We start from the raw sequence: 6,110 nt of genomic DNA, 5'->3' as shown, positions 1-6,110 counted from the left end.
GTCATATAAATCCCGATGACATATCAAATCCTGACGGTACATCAGATCCTGACGACATCCGAACAGCCGGATCCTGAGCTATTTCTGATAATTGAGATTTAATATGTAACAGAAATCAAAATTAAAAACTATCATGATCAACCCCCATGATTTTAATTTACAACCACGATAAACCACGTGGGATCCAAACACATAATTAAAAACATGGCCATAATAGTGGATAACAACCTGCATCACAGAAACAATATAAGCCTCCCATTATATACAAGCAAATATAATTACGACATAGACATCATATCATATAACGCAAAACCTATAACCCAACTCTTGATGCCAATTGTTGGGACAATCGAATCATGGTGTTGCATTATATGATATGAAAATATTTGAGTTTGAAAAGAAAATTAACCTTAATCGAGAAGGCGCACGCGATTCTAATCCACAATTTTCAATTGTATTCCTATACTCCCTTGAATAAAGTGTGGCCTTTGATCCTTCAAGGTTGAGCCTCCATGAACCCTAGAATTTTCAGAACCCTTCTTCATGGAGGCATAATGAGTATTTATAGGCTGCAATAGAGATCAAGGAGAAAATTAGGTCGGGCCTTCTAATGATATCATGAGCCAAGCCCAATATAATTAATATTAATTAACTCCACTAAATAATTAATATTGCACTACCCACCTAATTCTGGTAATTTATTAATTTAATTAATTCGGCTCCTTTATTATTTGCTTATTAAATTCCCATGTTTAAAATAGCGCATGTCCATTAATTAAATGAATCACTGATAATTTATTTAATTAATTTCTTTTATCCCTGATCATCCACTCAACCTTTATTTAATTATGCTAGAATAAATCCACCTGCAGGGTTTCACATAATTAAATCTGTTTGAGATTTCAATGGGACATCATTAACCCGAATAATATCAGGACATGGATTCCTTCAACATCCAATATTCACCATGTATATTATTCCATTACCCACAATATAATGATTTAATTCAAAAGAATTATCTCATATATAAATCAAAGCATGTAAACAATATACACGTGTCAATCACTATATTCGGATTAAGAACCTAAGCAATAATAATAACATAGAATCTTAATTCACTTTGTTAATCAGTGTTAGGAATATGTGTATTAGTTTGATGATAAGTTAAGCAAAACACTTAAGTAGAAATCTAGTGTTTGTAGCCTCAATGGATAAGACCATCTTGGCTATCCGTTGAAGGAGTAGCTTTACTTAGCGATAAGTTTAGTATTGTAGCACATTTCACTCTCTGGTATCAAGCTGTAATTCTTAGATGTTGTTAGGAAATAATCAGTCATGTTGACTACTAATGGATGTACAAATAGGAGGGCTAATTGTAAATATTTCATGCCTTGTAATTTTGTATAAGTGAAGAAGTGTCAACGGATATTGAAGACCTTCAACGGATAAGAAACAATGCTTCAACGGATAATATCCATCAACGGATAAATGCTTCAACGGATAATATCCATCAACGGATAAGTGCTTCAACGGATAAAGACTTCAACTGATAATGCATCAACGGATAAAGCTTCAACGGATAAAGCCTCAACGGATAAGGCATCAACGGATGAAAGCTTTAACGGATGCTTAGTTCATTAGCAGTTGATAGTGACAATTCACAAGCTGACAGAGGCACATGGATTGACAGAGACATACTGGAATGTGGAAGCCTCTAGGAGGAATCAAGAAAATGCAGCATTTCCATTCTGATGCAAACAAGGAAGTATTCAAAGATTTACAGATTACTCTAGATTGCATTGGATAGAGAAATGAAGAAGAAACATGTGAAGAATCTTTTCAATTGTATTTTACAGTTTGTCTTCACTTGTAAATTGGTGATATATAAACCAAGTAGCAGCTAGTAATTAGATATGAATTTTCCTTGAGCTGTTTAGAAATATCAAAAGAGAAAATCATCTAGTTTGTACTAGGAAGCAGCTGTGATTTAATTCTTTGAATCGCAGATTTTCTGAAATAACATATCTCTGGTGGAACAACAAATCCACCAGAAAAGTTTTTTTAAAGTTCTTTGTGTTCATTACATTTGTGTTTGAATATATATCTGTCTGCATCAGCTTCAAGCAATTCACACACATTTGATCACTCAAACACTTAGCCTTATAAACTGCTCAAAACTTGAAAAAGTTTTGAGATTTACATTCAACCCCCCTTCTGTAAATCTCATTGTTAGTCCACTGGGAATAACAATTGGTATTAGAGCAAGCTCTTAACATATAAAGAGTTTAAAGATATATTCTGCTAACATCATGAGTGCACAGAAGAATCCTCCTGCTAATATCATGAATAGGAAAGATATTGGTGTAAAGATCCCAGTCCTGGAAAAAGATAATTATCATCACTGGAAAGTGAAGATGCATTTACATCTTCTTTCTCAAGATGAAAGCTACATCAACTGTATTGAAAATGGTCCTCACATCCCTCACAAAGTAGCCACAGCTGCTACTGCAACAGTTGCTGTTGGACAGTCCATTCCCAAGCCAAAAGCAGAATGGACTATTGAAGACATGGAAGAAATCCGCAAGGATAAGAGAGCCATGAACATTTTGTTTAATGGCTTAGATCAAGATATGTTTGACAATGTCATCAATAGCCAAACTGCAAAGGAAGTTTGGGATACTGTACAAATCATCTGTGAAGGTACTGAGCAGGTCAGAGAAAATAAGATGCAGCTTCTTATTCAACAGTATGAATATTTTCACTTTGAAGAAGGTGAATCACTAAATGATACCTTCAACAGGTTTCAGAAACTGTTGAATGGATTGAAACTGTATGGTAGAGTGTACCAAGTCAAGGATTCCAACTTAAAATTTCTTAGGTCTCTGGCAAAGGAGTGGAAGCCCATGACTGTCTCTTTGAGAAATTCTCAAGATTATAAGAACTTCACACTTGAAAGATTATATGGAATTCTGAAGACTTATAAACTTGAAATGGAGCAGGATGAGCTGTTGGAAAAGGGAAAGAGAAAAGGAGGAACAGTTGCTCTTATAGCTGACAGTGAGAAGATGGAAGCCAGGAATGAGGAGAAGACAATGCCAAGTCTCAAAATTGGTACAAGCAAATCAGAATCAAGCAAGGGTAAAGAGCAAGTTGCTGAGGATGAAGACAATTCCAGTCAGGATGAATCTAATAATATTGAAGAACAGTTGGCCTTTCTGTCCAGGAGGTTTGCAAAAATGAAGTTCAGGAAAAACACAAAGTTCACTAAGCCAAACAAAAACATGGTGGACAAAATAAAGTTCAAATGTTACAACTGTGGCATTAGTGGACACTTTGCAAGTGAGTGTAGGAAGCCAAATTCTGAGAAAAAGAAATTTGAGCAAGTTGATTACAAAAAGAAGTATTTTGATTTGCTCAAACAAAAGGAAAGAGCTTTTCTCACTCAAGATGATTGGGCAGCAGATGGGGTAAATGAAGATGATGATGTGGAATATGTCATCTAGCCCTGATGGCTAATTCTGATGAAAATGAAACTAGTTCATCAAGCAACCAGGTAATTACTACTGATCTCTCTCAGCTTTCTAAACATGAATGCAATGAAGCCATAAATGATATGACCAATGAATTATATCATTTACGTGTTTCCCTTAAATCACTAGTAAAAGAAAACACTAGGATCAAGGAGAATAATGTGTTTTTAAGTGATAGGAATGCTGTGTTAGAGGATCAGGTAATTGAGCTTGAAAAGATGAAACTTAAATGCTTGACTGTTGAGAGTGAACTAGCAGAAGCTGTTAAGAAAGTAGAAATTCTTTCTACACAGTTAGAAAGTGAGCAAGAGGTAATCAAGGCCTGGAAAACATCTAGGGATGTTAGTGTTCAGATTGCAAAGGTTCAGGGAATTAAATCATTCTGTGAGGATGCCTGGAAGAAAAACAAAAAGGAGTTAGAATTAATTGATGGATTGTCAACGGATGTGGAATCAACGGATGATGAAAGTTATCCGTTGAAGGAAGAAAAGGAGCATCCGTTGAAGGCTCATCAATTAAAACAGGCAAGTTCTTTTAAAAATAAAAGTCTCAATAAAAAGAATGATTCAACTCTCAAGAACTTTGTCAAAGAAGGAGCTAGCACATCCAGAGATGTCAGTAAGGTGAATATAGGACACATGACTTTAGATCAGCTAAAAGATAGGCTCAAGTTGGTTGAGGATAAGAAGGAAACTAAAAGAAAATCTAAAAGAAATGGGAAGGTAGGGATTAATAAACATAACAATTACACACCTGATAGGTATGCTCCTAGAAAAAGCTATGTGCATTGTAAAAGTGTTAATCACCTATCTGATAATTGCAAATCTGTTAAAAATGCTCCCATGCCTTCAAATCCCTCCATGCCTAAAATGTCTATGTCACCTCTGCATGCTATGCCTGTTATGTCTCACCAGAATCCCCATGCACATTTTGCAAACATGCCATATATTAACAATCCTTATTTTACTGCATTTAGTATGCCTCAAATGCCATACAATATGCCTATATGGAATAACATGTTTGCACAACCTATGCCTTATCAAATTCAAACAAATGTGTTAAATGATTCTGTGACTAACCCTACACTTCAACCAACCACATCTGAGACCAAGGGTGACCCAAAGTTACTTAAGTCAAAAGATGCAGGAGGAATGAAGTCTAGGAAAAAGACTAACAAGGCTGGACCCAAGGAAACTTGGGTACCGAAATCAACTTGATTGATTTTGTTGTGTGCAGGGACAAAGAAGAAATCTATGGTACTTGGACAGTGGTTGTTCAAGACACATGACAGGAGATTTCACCCTGCTCATAGAGTTTAAGGAAAGAGCTGGCCCTAGCATAACCTTTGGAGATGACAGCAAATGATTCACTATGGGATATGGCTTGATTTCAAAAGAAAATGTCATTATTGATGAAGTTGCATTGGTTGATGGTCTCAAACACAATTTATTGAGCATCAGTCAACTTTGTGACAGAGGGAATACTGTTTCCTTCAATTCTGAAGCCTGTATTGTCACAAGTAAAAAGGACAATAAAGTGGTTCTAACTGGAGTTAGAAAAGGGAATGTGTACTTAGCTAATTTCAACTCTACAGATGCAGAATCCATAACTTGTCTTCTCAGCAAAGCAAGTCCAGTTGAAAGTTGGCTATGGCACAGGAAGCTGTCCCATTTGAATTTCAAGACAATGAATGATCTAGTCAAAAAGGACTTAGTTAGAGGAATGCCTCTAGTGGAATTCACAAGGGATGGGCTGTGTGATGCTTGTCAGAAAGGAAAGCAAAAGAAAGTATCATTCAGTAAGAAGCTTGAATTTGCAATTGATGAACCACTACAACTTCTACACATGGATCTTTTTGGACCAGTCAATGTATTGTCAATTTCAAGGAAAAGATACTGCCTAGTGATTGTAGATGATTTCTCAAAGTTTTCATGGGTTTATTTTCTTAAATCAAAGGATGAAGCTAGTGAAATCATCATCAATCATATCAAGCAAGTCAACAATCATCCTGATTTCAAAGTAAGGAATATTAGGAGTGATAATGGAACTGAGTTCAAGAATTCAACCATGAAGTTGTTCTATGAAGAAAGTGGGATCATGCATGAGTTCTCAGCTCCAAGAACTCCACAACAAAATGGTGTGGTGGAAAGGAAGAACAGATCACTAATTGAAGCTGCAAGGACAATGCTTGAAGAGTCAAAACTCCCAACTTATTTTTGGGCTGAGGCTGTCAACTGTGCATGTTACACTCAGAATATTTCTCTAATCAATCAGGCAAAATGCATGACTCCCTATCAATTATTCAAGAGAAGAAAACCAACTTTAAACTTTCTACATGTCTTTGGTTGCAAATGCTACATCTTAAGGAATCAATCTGATCACAAAGGGAAGTTTGATGCAAAGGCTGATGAAGGAATATTTGTTGGTTATTCTGCTGGAAAATCATATAGGGTCTACAATCTAAGAACCAACATTGTCATGGAATCTGTACATGTTGTGTTTGATGATAAAAAGATTGATGGACTAACAGATGAGGGACATCATGAAGGACTCAAATTTGACAACATTGAGATATACTGT

Source organism: Apium graveolens, chromosome 3, assembly GCF_009905375.1.
Source record: "Apium graveolens cultivar Ventura chromosome 3, ASM990537v1, whole genome shotgun sequence".
Lineage (NCBI taxonomy): Eukaryota > Viridiplantae > Streptophyta > Magnoliopsida > Apiales > Apiaceae > Apium > Apium graveolens.
The sequence above is the reverse complement of the archived record's forward strand: the minus strand, read 5'-3'. Positions refer to the sequence as shown.